This window comes from Achroia grisella, unplaced genomic scaffold (genome assembly GCF_030625045.1).
Source record: "Achroia grisella isolate CSIRO2021 unplaced genomic scaffold, CSIRO_AGI_Agris_v1 utg487, whole genome shotgun sequence".
Lineage (NCBI taxonomy): Eukaryota > Metazoa > Arthropoda > Insecta > Lepidoptera > Pyralidae > Achroia > Achroia grisella.
The window spans coordinates 1,260,286-1,274,380 of NW_026712891.1; the positions used below are offsets into that span (position 1 = coordinate 1,260,286).

At 31.6% G+C, this 14,095-nt stretch overlaps 1 protein-coding gene across 2 annotated transcripts in view; it reads left to right on the forward strand.

Moving 5' to 3' along the window:
- The window catches only part of LOC131846069 (agrin-like), a 177,622-nt gene that overhangs the window by 78,679 nt on the left and 84,848 nt on the right, over positions 1-14,095 (forward strand). The window lies entirely within an intron of this gene.

Genomic DNA, 14,095 nt, shown 5'->3' on the forward strand with positions numbered 1-14,095 from the left:
AACTGAAATGGATTACATTGATCTATTTTATATATCGTGAAACAATATTGTCTTGAAATTACTGCAATCTTAATAACATTAAGTGATTGTAGAATATAAATTTATTCACAGCTACTTAAAATGAGGGTTTGTAAGCTATTACACCTTTGTGTGATACGTCACATACGTACTCATATATACCTACAAATGATTTAATTATGTTAGTAATATTACAGAAATTGACTTAGGAGTGATTCTGTTACATTTAGAATAATTTACGATGTGTTATTAATTTTATGCACCATTAACATGGGTACCGACATCCCTATACTGCTCGGAAAAAACTCTCAAAGTGAGTAAGTACTTACTCAAGTAAAGTTAAAGCATTTCGACGGTCCACTGCCCTTAACTCGGCCAGCCGTGTAATTTTATGTCAAAATATCACCATAAGCCAAGTGGAAGATGGAAATGGAATAAATGTGTTGCGGGAAAGTAAATTGAGAGCTTACTTTGATTGTTATTGGCCTAAACGAGAGGTATAAATTCATCTAAAGTATTATTTCATACCCAATTCATAAGATATTTTTATCTAACATCATAGTCTTTATCAAAATTACCGAAGAAGAATAAAATGAACAAAGAGATATAACTGGAGATGTAAAACCAATTATTTTATCAAATCTGAGATTAATATGAGCCTAAGCGGTGTTTGAACATCTCTAACTTAATTAAGACAGTCAGTTTACCTTATTCGAGTATTGCAGCGTCAAAATGTTCGAAGTTTGGAGAAGTTATCTCTAAAGTTCTGCAATCTACCTCGTAGGTCGAGCCAATCTCTCTGCAAATGGCTCTCTAAGTAGCCTAAAGCAGTCTCGGTCCCACTACAACTCTCCGAACGTTGTTATGAAAATCCCTCCTGCATAATGAGAAGTAACGGGTTGTACGGTTTTATATGGAGTCTCAGAATTGACCATTTCAACGGCTTTACTCGTAGACGGAGCGACTGAAAGTAATTCTGTTTTTATAGGACGCGTTGCGGCATTCATTTCAATTGTGCAGCGGCAGTAGATGCGCTCAAAATGAAACATTACTAGCAAATGCTACCTACCCAAACAGAAACTTTAAAAATGCAATCTTTGCGGAAACGGAGATTAATGGCGTGAACGTTTAAACGCTCGGCGGTGACAGTGCCAAAAATCCATGTTCCGGTACCGTGTGTTAGTGCTAACAAAAACGTCTCTGTGGAGAATTCCCTTCATTAACGCGGTTTAAATTAGCGGGCGTTAGTTGGAAGCACGCTGGTAAGAGGGTAGCCACATGCAAGTCATTATGCGGACGATCATTGAATTAATTACGTGGACGTTACGAGAGCGGAAGTGTTGTAGGGTGCGTCGTACGTTGGGCCACGCTGCCGTATCAACCGTTAACTCCTTAACTTTAGAAGGGATGTGCCGCAAAAGTTATATTAATTTACCTATTGGATTTATAACTTATGTACTGTCGACTCACAGTGGATCCGAATGGTAGTTTTAATCGTATAAAACAAACGTTTTGTTTTTAGAGATACCAAGTGGTAAGTATTACAATTTTCTTTTATATCTACCCCTCCCTTAAAAACAAGTTGTATTGCTCGTTTCCGATAAGAGTTTTACGACATTGGACAGATAATTTTAATACCCAATCTAAACACAAAAGTGGTTGTAGGGAGTGAAAAAGAAGTCACGCGATTTCATAAAGTATTAACTGAAGAGGTAAAGGCTCATAATATAAGAGTACGTATGCCATCTTCCTAAAGATATGGCTGTAACACATGTAAGAAAAGTTTAATAGTAGTATACTATGAAACTTTATTACTTGCAATTACTTTAAAAAACTACTGAAAGTAAACATTTTCTTTAAATTTGTTTTAGTGTAAAATAACTAATTTAGTGAAATAAGTGCACGGCAATAGTTGTTGATGCATGGTTTTATCTTTATTTAATGTTAGACGTAGACAACTATGTAAGTAACAATGTAAATAAATCGACTATAAAAAAAAGAATTTCTGTTGAGTTTCTTGTCAGTTCTTCTCAATTGAAACTGTATACTGAATTGGTAGGGAAAAATTATACTACAAAAGATTTGACGTTCAAAAGTGACTGATATGTCCTATATGAATAAATTATTTTTGATTTGATTTTAATAATATGATTAAAGCGACAGTATTCTTACTATGTCAAATTAATTACACATTCTTAATATGATTATTCCCACTAATTTTGTTCTTTATCAGGCTTTTATCCGCTATTTCGTGATTTCAATGTAATTCTCTCTTGGGTTATAGAGTTATGCTGTCATTTGTAAAAAAAATGCAATAGTTATATGACATTACTTTTAATTAATAATAGTGCTTCAGGCGTCCATAGGCTACGGTAACCGTTTACCATCAGATGGGCCGTATGCTTGTTTGCCACCTGCGTGGTATAAAAAAACTGAACTAAATAAACTAAACTAAAAACAACAGTAATTTTTTTAGTAGAGTTGAATTAATTTACGAATCTGTACATGAGATTAATTCCATGACGCAAATTTTATAATATTAATTATACTGTAATACACGTAAGTGATTGTTTCAGATTGGGGTTGGTAAGATGGGTTATGCGGGGAAGGCGGGTTGGCGTATCGAATTAGGTCGGGCGTGCGATGGTATCTCGACTGCACCGGCGCTCGCCGCTCGTCCTTCCGATAACAGAATGTCTGAACACCAGATACCGCGCGTTCATTTGATTATTGCCCCTGGCTGATGACGTTTCCTTTAATGGCGTACGGAAATGTTTTTCCGTGTCTGTGTCTTATCTAGCCTTTGCCTTACTTAGGTAAATTAGCTATCAGTTGAACACTGTTTTAGATTACGCTAATGCTTTTGTTGCGTGAATTATTTGGATTTCCACGTGACTATAGTATGCAATACAAGAATAGGCAATTTATGAATAAAAACAAATAATTATTTAAAATGTTCATGTACATGTCATAAAAAATATCTATCACTTTTTTCATTCATAGTATTGAATTACGAATCCGTACAAAGAAGAAATAAAAATAGAGAGTGGAATGTATTTTTTTAAAAGAAAGTAATTATTGGAAAAAGAATGAGAAATACGATTTTGCCCAGCAAGAACGTCTACAACACTCCGAACACCCCAAAGTAAGCAAAGTAACACCAAACTTTTGCTCAGGAACGTCCCGATGCATAGTTTAGTGGCCACTCTTTCTAGAGTTTATATATTTTAATTAGTATAATTATATTATATTAATAATATCAATATTTTTCTTGTTTTAAAATAGTTAAAACACGGAGTGTCCTTTTTCTTTCATTTTAATTTTTTTGTTTTTAAATTCGAATATTAAGTGGCTTTTTTTATTGGTGGCCAGTATTGTTAAGCGCCTTTTGCTCCAGTAAGCAAGCCGGTGATACAGCCTGCTTATACTAAGGAAGCATACGGAATACGAAACACATAGTATGTTTTATTTATAACTTTTTTAACAATGTTTTCTAACTCTGTACCTTAACAGAAGAAATTCAATTCTATGACAAATTATTAAGTTTCAATTTCAATGAAAGAAAAAATCATAAAGTTGATTTAACTATGTAAATAAAAATGCTAACAATTGCAGCATTTTAATTTCATAATGTACACTGGAATGAATGGGTGTATAAATAGGCCAGTCGAACAAAAGTATTGTTTGATATTGTCCATTCTACAGTATTGCCTAGATAACGTATATGTATAATTATGTGAAAGATTATGTTTTGAATATGTTTAGCTATCTATGAGCACTTTATAGGTCACCATTGAGAATTGAATAATTATGTTTTTGTTACTCTCTGACATAAATTTTCTGAACGGATTTTGATGAAACTTTACAGTAATATAGCTTATATACCAAAATAACACAGGCAATAATTGTAAAAGATATTATATAAATTGAGTGAAATATAATGATAAATGTCAAGTAAGTGTGATGCAGATGTAGATGTCAACTAGTACTGAAATAAAAGTGAACTAATTACATGGAATTTCTTCTAAATTTAAAAATGTAAACTGCGTGTAATTTAAATTTGCTTAGTATTTTTTTAATATTGTAATAATTATCACAATCTACTATGTATAGTATACTGTATACTGATGACCATGATATCAACTTTTTATTTACATATTATTAACTAATGAGATGAGATCTCATATTCCGTAATAAGTAGATCTGAGTACGGAATATGAGACCTCTAGCAATATATTAGTATAAACTAGTTTTATGTAGTATTCTTTGCGTTATACATACAGACAGATAAACAAATTCTAAAAACTGTTATTTTTTTACCCTAATAGAGATCCCACATATTAGTTTATTTTCAATATCTATACATATACTGAGCAGCAACATTTTTATTATATGCAGGTATAGATGAAGCTGGTGAGATAACCTCTGAATGTACTCGATTGTTAACACCCACCTCAAACATATTAGTTATAGACCTTGAACTGAATCTAATTATAAGGTACGAACTTGGGTACATACTACATAAAGTATTATATGTATATAATTTGTGACTTGGGAATGTTTAGTTCGTCCAAAAAGGTTAGTGACGTTTCGGAACTGTTATATTAACTATTCTTGACCAAAATCTAATAGGGATTCCATGCAAGGTATATAAACTTGCTAAATATGTCAATCAAACGATTTGTTAACTTCATTTTGCCGTGGCAATTAGTAAGGACTAGGGACGTAGGTTTAACCGATCACGTGTCAAATTGTATTACTTCTACTATATCTCCAACATTAGTGAGAAATTCTTAGTAGATACGAAATAACACTCACCAACTTTCTATTCTTTTATTTTCCTTACATATAACAAAATGGTAAGGCTTAAACTGTCTGTTTGTAGTGCTAAATATAGTTCAACATAGATGTTAAAGAAAGCTGTTGGATAAGAAAAATAACACCCTGAATGGACGAAACAATTACTTTATTTATTAATTTATTTCCTAAAAAATAATAGAGATCATCACATATAGCTTTTATTACTTAACTAAACGCACACTAAGGAGCTAATAAATAGTTTTTTACGTCATTAGAATGACGAACAAGTTAGCAATCCACCTAGGCTGTAAGAGATAGCCATAGCCATTCCAGTGGACTAAAAAGTAAATTCTGTAATTTCACTACCTAATCTGTATCCTATAATCGAAACACAGCCTCCAGAGCAAGCTGCTTAGCGGCTGAAATACTGTGAGAATGAGGTTCCCACGTAGGCAAGTTTTACAGTACACTGCTTATGTATAGAATATCTTTACATTTGTAGTCATAATTTCTAGGCATTTTAAGTATTACGTTACTAGTTATAGACAATTATACTACATGTTATTATGTATAATCTACTTAATAACTTTACAGGCTAGTAATGATGAACGGTGTCATGTACGTATTATAATTATATGACATTATAATTTGACTTTTGTTATTAAAGTGAGTATTTCCACGTTTTAGATATAATTAGCGTATATAAAAATGTTAGAGGTATAATTTAGATTAATGTCTAGTGTTATTCAATTTGATTGTATTTTGAAATCATATTTATGTTAATTTAATAATTAATCACCTGACAAAGATAATATTGAAATTAATCAAATGTAGATTTTTAGCTAAGAAATGAGATGCCGTTAGTTCAGTTTGTACCAACATTTATAAATTATTATTTTTAAAATGCTACCATTACTTGACAAACATTATACAAAGTTTAGTGATTCGCAAGTTAGCACCTGAAATTTATGTAGAATTTTGTGTAATTAGCTTAATGCAAACACTCAAGTTTACTGGCGAGACCTAAAAGCAAATGTAGGTAATGGCAAATGCCGAAATGAGTATAAAACTTAACTCATCTACCGGCCTGCGCCAGGAGTCCCCATAACAGGGGAGCTCTTCCGTGACTCGATGAATTAGTAGCGACCTCATTAACCCACATAAGCTATGCTTCTGCCTAGATCACTATGGCATTAACAATGAAATGAATCACACCCCAATGACACTAGTGGGGAAAGCAAACACAGAAGGGTTGAAGACATCATTATATAGATATTATATGTGTTTGATTATATTATATGAGTAGTTGTCCAATTAGACATTATAATTAAGATCTGATTAAAACTATTGTATATAATACCAGTACAAGGTTTAACTGAAATCTTGTCGACACTAAGTTATAAAATATGTAACATATACTCGATAATTAGCAACTTATTTTGGTTATAATTAGGAAAGCAGATTGCGTTAGCCGTATAAATATTATAGACTTTACTGCAAATAAAAGTAAGAATTGTATGTATGTACATGTGTTATAAAATAGTGCATTTAATTAGCTATGTACATGGCAAATTATATGATATATAACATAATATTATTTCAACAATATTGCATGAAAATATTTAATACTGACTTAATCTTTAAATGGAAAAAATTGTAAGTAACATCTTTTAAAAGAACTCTTTTCTAGATTTTACAATATTTGTTCGAGTTTATAAGACAAAGTGTAACTGTTTCTAAAATATTTATATATTTGACATTTATAAGTTTTTTTTATTGATATTAGCATACAAATTAGGTGTTATGTAGTTTATCGATTTATCATGTGGCCCAACTATCCGAATAACATATAAGTTATATCTCCGACAATAATAACTGTATATATTGGTCTCCTCCATAACTAAATTGAAGAAACGACCTCTGGCAAGTCAATAATATTATCCAGCACATAGTAAACTATAAATGAAGTATGCCGACTCAACAATAAACTATGCTTTGGACAGGCCATGGTAGAGCAATGGTCGTGGTAATAAAATGGGCAACTGACATTCCTGCCTTTGGGCGGCGGGTCGTGGGCGGAAGAAGTACTCTTGAGATTATATTATTACAATACAACAACCATAACTAAGTTTATAGATACGTCTTTGATAATTTTACTCCTATATATTGTGTACATATTACGCGTACTATATTTAGCGATGTAAATAACATGAATAACTCGGTGTGAATTATTTGTGTTACTTCTTTGTCTATGTCTCATACTGTATGTATTAATGAATAATAGTAGGTTAAGCAAATAAACAAGCATACTGTCACGACTGTTTCATATATAACAGTGTATAGGGTTTTAATTGATGGTGTTTATGTATATTCTCTGGAGATTCAGTCAGAATTATAAATTAACATGCAAAGTTTTTTTTTTGTTATTGGACAATTTTGATTTTATGAACTCACGACCTTATAGGTGTAGTTCAGGGTAGAGTATGTACTCGTACGTAAACTACTAGGCTACGAATTAATATAGAATTTTAATAGAATATAAATGTAATTATTGATAGGCTTGATTTTACTATTTAAGATATTATAATATAAATTAATTAGAAAACAGTTTAATTATTACATATTGAACTCTGAAAATCTGACTAAATTTATTATTTTTTACAGTAACGGAATTATGTAGTGTTGTGTCCGTATAACTAATCTATGTAGGCTTCAATAGAAATTACTTTCAATAACTTGCAATAGATCTGCTATTGACGACATCATCAATACTTTAATATTAAATAAAAACAGTATGATTACATGAAATTTTTGATTTGACTATGAACACGATAAAAGTCAGTATTTCTAGATACTAAGAATAAAGTTAGGATAAAACAAACTTCTTATATGTACTACTTGATTAAACGGAATAGTAAGTACTTATAACTTGGCAGTGTGTAATGTGTCGCAAGCCAGCTCTTCCGAAGAGGATGTAAAATGCATATGTTACGAGTACATAATACTCCTAGAGATGCACTTGTTAATTGAAAACATTATAGTATAGTTGTACGATTTTCATGTTAAGAACGATAAGTTTATATATTCCATCAATCATGGAACGTAATGTAATATGTAATAACTACAATGAAGTAGGGGTGTGCACTTTGTAAATATTATCTAAATGTATTGATAGTATAAAATATGTATATATATTAAATATTTATCCTTACTGTGATACTAATAATAATACTTTTCCAAGCTGTCACTTATGTTCAGTTGAGTAAAATGTTCTCAATTTAACACTGAATTGAACACTGCACTGGTTTTTGAACTTTTTAATGGTTTTTTTTCCAAACTATTCTAATGTTCTTAGTGGCATCTGCCCTTTACAGCTTCGTCGTTAAAAAGCAATCAATATATTCAAAGAGGAAAGATGAAACTATTTCGTGTAAAAAAATTTTCTTAGCTCTATCTAGTGGCATAAAAGTGAACGAATTTCAAATATTCGATGACAAAGTATGGTATTCAGCAAAAGGATTATTTTTCCAAGATTCCTTTAGTCTATTTGTTGACTCATCTTTAACAATATGTGTATATTTTGAGATAAAATCCTGGTAATTTGTCTCGCTATTTTGACGTGAAAGCCTAACATAAAAGAAAGAAAAAGATAGTTTTAGTATGGTCACGATTCGGTTATATGTATATAAAGATAAAAAATTAGATTTGAAATTAATATATTCACATTAGAAATTATAAAATATTGCTTCTATATTTGAGTACATATATAAGATTTCAACCACTTTGATTAATTACAGAGTGAGTGATTATAATTAATACACATTTAATGTGATACACTGTATCTCCAAGTCCAGTTCACTGGTTCGCTCCCGTGCTGGGAACGGGAAGTGATTCCTTAAGGAATTTCAAGTGTTGTAACTCGTGTCGATAAATACACCACTAAATAATTCAATTAAGTACCTGCCTACCGCAGTTTCTGCGTTACACCTGAGCAATTACATAGAGCTTGTGTCTCCTTCAACGTAAATTATTAATGGTTTTGACAGTGTGTGCAGTCGCGTGTGCTGTCTGACAGTTGAGAAAGTTATATTTTCATTCTTATAAATTTTTATCGTTAGATGTATGACTTATTTGCCGCATGGTTAAGTCCGCCAAATGGACTGTACTACCTTTTGTATTGTGTGCATTGAAGTTTTAATAAATAAATAGTTTATCTTTGTAATTCTTATTTAACTACTTACTTTATCTGTATTTACTATCTTGATTCATACATTTAAAGTCGTCTATTCTGACTGACTGTCAATGCACACAAAATTAAGCTGATATTGGGATTATAGATTAACTTTATAACAGAAACATCCTCTAAGAAAATATTTTTGAAAATTGACATGGAAACGAAAAATAATATACATAAGTCCTTGAGAAAAAGCTATTGTAAATAAAGGTTAACTATTTCAAGATTTTTTTGCAAAACAAATACTTAGGTGATCGGTTTCTGAGTAACATTGAATAAATTTGAATAACAACAGCTTGAAATGAATCTTTTGATTTTGAAGGCTTGTAAGAATGGTCGCACAATTTTTTCTATAAAAAATTCTTCAAATTTTGCTAGAAACCAAATAAAAAATTTAGTTTTTTATCATTAAATAACGTTCCTTCTATCACATGCAAACAAATTGACAAGTATATGCAGTGTAAGGAAATTACTATAGCTATTTAAATACCTGAAATAAATCGTTGTTTGTCTACATACATAAAACATCAGCCCAAACAATAGGTACTTCCTTAATGGACGCTTATTTTGTGAAGTACGCGTAAAACTAAAGTTAACACTTAACTATCCCAATGAAGATGCTGCTATTTAAAAATTATATCTTTTAAAACAAATACTTATAGTACTTCTAAACTGTGTCAAGAATATAAAGTTTTATCTGTTACGCAACTTTTAATTTTAATGTTAGTCCTTAGAAAAAAGGCGGAAAGCTGTAATACCTGACCCGAAAATTCCAAGTGAACGAAATTTCTATTCAGTTATATACCTTCCAAACGTTAAAATTACATTTGCTAGTCTTTTTATTATTTTAAACATTACCATAATGTCTCAATAGGCCCTTTTTAACTAACAATTTATGAACAATAAATATTTGCCAAGCCTCAGATTAAAAAGGTACACTACACAATTAAAATAGAACGAGAATAATATAAATCTTGATCACAAAATAGTGCGTGGGTTTGTCTAAATAGTTTACTTCTCAGAACATTATTTATACCCATGTATCTCGTAGCGATCAATCATTAATGTTGTCGTGTTCTATATTGTAGTCTTTATTCAGAGAACCTTTCTGTTATTGATTTTCAATTACCATAACTTTACCATAAATGTAGCTTTGTTATGTTAACAATAAAAATTATATATTAAATAATGAATTTCTTATGCTCCACTGATATTAAAATCTTCACTAAGGTCATAATGTAACGATAAAATTTATCTTACGCTTATAGGAGCTGTAGTGTAGTTTACTCTGACTTAAATTTAAGGTTGTCAAATAAAATCTGCCCGGCAACAAAAAAATAAAAATATGTGTATTTATATTTTTGACTGATTCTTTTTGGTGAACGACACACTGATAACTAATCAAAAATTAGGTAATTTCGCTACCTGTCATTTTCAATTCATACACCCAGCTTCATGTAGGTATGTCAAGAGTCCTAACTACATGAAGCTGGACCAGCACATCTCGGATAACTGTCGTTACCGTATGTTTTATTTAGATAGTAATTTTGGATAAACATATATTTAATGCAAACAAACACAAAGTTTAGGTTATTGTTTATATATAAATCGGATCAGCGTAGTTAACTATCGTCAATCATATAAATTTAAGCCTATCTACATTTGTAGTCAAATTTCTAAACATTTTTTTTACATTTAATTTCTGTTAATTATTTTATATGAATGTAATGAATGTATCATTACAACAAATTATTAATTTAAACAATGATTTCTAATATCGTGTTGCAATTGCTATGCGATAAAATATGGGGCCATTGTAAAACGAGCCGTAACAATATTTCGGTCATAAAAATATCGTACTATTTCATTAACCTCAATAAACTTATGGGGATCAAATAAAAATTGATTATTTGTTGTAAGTAGAGCGTGCCGTTGCCACGAAAAATTATGAACAGGTAATACTTAATTATAAATAATTAAACGCGTGCGGTAAAATATAGGTGTTCGAAGAAATTTTGTTCTCATTTTTAGAAAGTACTAGTGGTCTGCTCCGGCTGCGCACCAGTGCGTTAATCTGGTGATATAACATAATATAGCGAACTAGATAGATTTCATTCAATAATGTATGAATTTCTTAAAGAGGTGCACTGGTTCCAGAGTTTACTTTACTCATAACGGAATTAACATTCTTTCTTTACAATATTTGGTATGTATACTTATGACCATGATTAATTGCGACAAAAGTTGCTGAGGCCTACTCTATCCCAAACTCTACGTATAATAAGTGTTTTTTTATTCCACGTGTTTGTTTAGTCCACTTACCTTAACGGCTTCACCAGTCTTAAACAAGTGTTATAATATTATGATGATTATTGTATTTTCATGTTCGCTGTAATCAATGTAATGCAGTAGGGGTCCGTTCTCTCCTCGAGTGTGAAGCCGGAAGAAGAATGGGGTTTCATATTTGGCGATCAATTCTTTATATTACCTTAATAGTCTTCGGCTGTGCTTTCTTTTCTTCTTCTGAATTCTGCCTATGAATTAACATTTGAGTGAAGTAAGAAATACAAATTCTTCCACAAAAATCTGTGTTACGTTTACAAAACTTATTTAACCCTCCCCTAAAAATAAATCCCTCGTAGTGTCTTCATAAGGTGTATAAGTAAACTATCATGGACAAATATTATTCGCAGTGGGGAAATGGGATTGTTAGTAATGTGGACTAATGAACCCATTACTAGCAATGTGCCATGTCAGGTTGACCTCCACGCGTTCCCCCTGGAAACCATCGTGATAAATTCTTGGTGAACTTGTCACGATGGGCTAACTGACCCGACCTCATGCTCATCTTATCATCCTCCATTGGTGCCCCGCCAGCGTAAACCATTAGCGCAGGCGGGTGCACCATTCCATTATCATCCACAAAAAAAATATTCGCAATGTTATCAATACTGATCCTGAGTATACTAAGCTGAATGGTTGAATCCATAAGGATCTCTTAATCATTAATGTAAAGAAAGATGAAAGATGAAGAGATACACATATATATACTATGTACTAGTTTTACTATTTTTTTTACATATATGTATATAGGTTGTCTTTTATTTGAATAAAAAGTGGACGGGGTAACACCGAGGTACTAATTGTGATAGTTGTACAGTGCCAGTTGTAAATTATTAAACAACCATATTATATTTGCTAAGTGTAGTTCGAAATATAAGTGTAAAAGAAATCGCGCTTAGATTTGTCACTGAATAAATAAAAACAGTTTTTAATAAAAGCGACCGGTAAAAGTGCGGCGGGCCGGCAGCATATTGCATCCGGGTATAAATTCACTAATACCCCTGAACTCGCACGATAAAGCCTAAAATCGCACAAGTTATTTTACTGCTGGAATAATTCTTCGGATTTTTGACAGCGCAATCGAAGTTTGCCACTAGCTAGACCCTGCCGCCGGGGTTTAATTAAGAGCTGCAAAACTCCAATTGCTACGTATTGGCTCACTATGCAGTCGAGGATTGTTACTTATTTATGCTATTTATTAGGTTACTATCAAATTTAATTTGATAATGGAGGAAATATAGTCATCTATTTTAGGCATATATAGTTTCTGTAGCTAATAATGCAATATATAGAAATCTCATTTCACAGTGTTTGATACTGAACTCTGCTGGCTTGACCACTATTTATAAAAAAAATGTTATATGTATTTGGTAGACTTAAGAATAGGTCGTAGACTATTTTATGCAACTTTGATAAGATATATATATTTATGAATGGAGCCATCCATTCAGAAATAATTTATATGACAAAATAACGTTTGCCAGGTTATACAGTATTATTTTAAAAACATATTACTTATGCAATATTTACATAATGGCAGTAAAGAATAAAAAGTGAGTTATCCAATTATTTCAGTATTAGTGATATAACAATATCTTATGACAAAATATGTTCATTTAAATGAAAAATGCTACAAAAGAATTTGAAGTCAATTTAAGATAATGGAATCAGTGATATAATATCAGATATAGTATTTATGTTCAGCATTTTGTGACAGACATTTTTGGTTTGACATTTGAGGGTATATTTTGGAATGTCTGCGAGTTTCATTCCTGGGAATCCGGAATCATTGTTTCACTAATTAATTGAGCTTGTTAACGGTATTTATCATCATCGAAGACTCATTTATCAATTGAAACTGACGTGCTAAATATCATAATAATAATATTAGTTCTTAAGTTAGATTTCTAATTACATTCACTAAAGTCTATTTAAGTGCATATTTCAAGAAAAAGTTTATTCCTCTTTAAAAATCACGCAACTGACTTATTGCTTTTCTCCTGGTATTGCAGGTGTATATGGGCGGCGGTAATCACTTATCATTAAGTGTGACGCCAGAACGTTTGCCCCCTACAACAAAATAAACAAACTACAAAAAAATTATCTCATGGTCCACACTAGAAGTGGTAGATTTTTTTTATATATAATGTAGATACGTAATTTTAACATTTACTGATTAAAATGTTTGATCAATAACTTACGAGATGACTCAGTAACAAATCCTTTACTGAAACAGGAGTGTTTACAGTAATTCCGCCAAATTTAGAATCGCGCACAATCAGCTAAAAAGGAATGAAGTTTTTATCGCTTGTCGGAAACCCGTGTCCGGGCCGATTCTAACGAGCTCATTGGAAATTCAAATGGGCTGGACTACCGCACCCTGTAATCAATAATATTACATGTACGTGCTTCCTGAAGCCACGGTTTCAAGATCTACGTTGCACACAGTTGGCAGCGCTAAAGCCATAATGACGCGAATGCGACGCTGTCCCGTTTTATTCATAAAGCTATTTATTATTCATGATCTCTTTCATAGCAAAAACATCGTAGTTACCGCAGTAAGCTACTTCGCTCATGCGATTAATATTTTTGTTATCTTATTCCAATAATGAGGTGAGAATTGCTGTAGCAATACACGTTTCCAGTGCGAAGTTACTTTACTAGATCACATTTAAATGAAAAGCATGGACTATAATAATC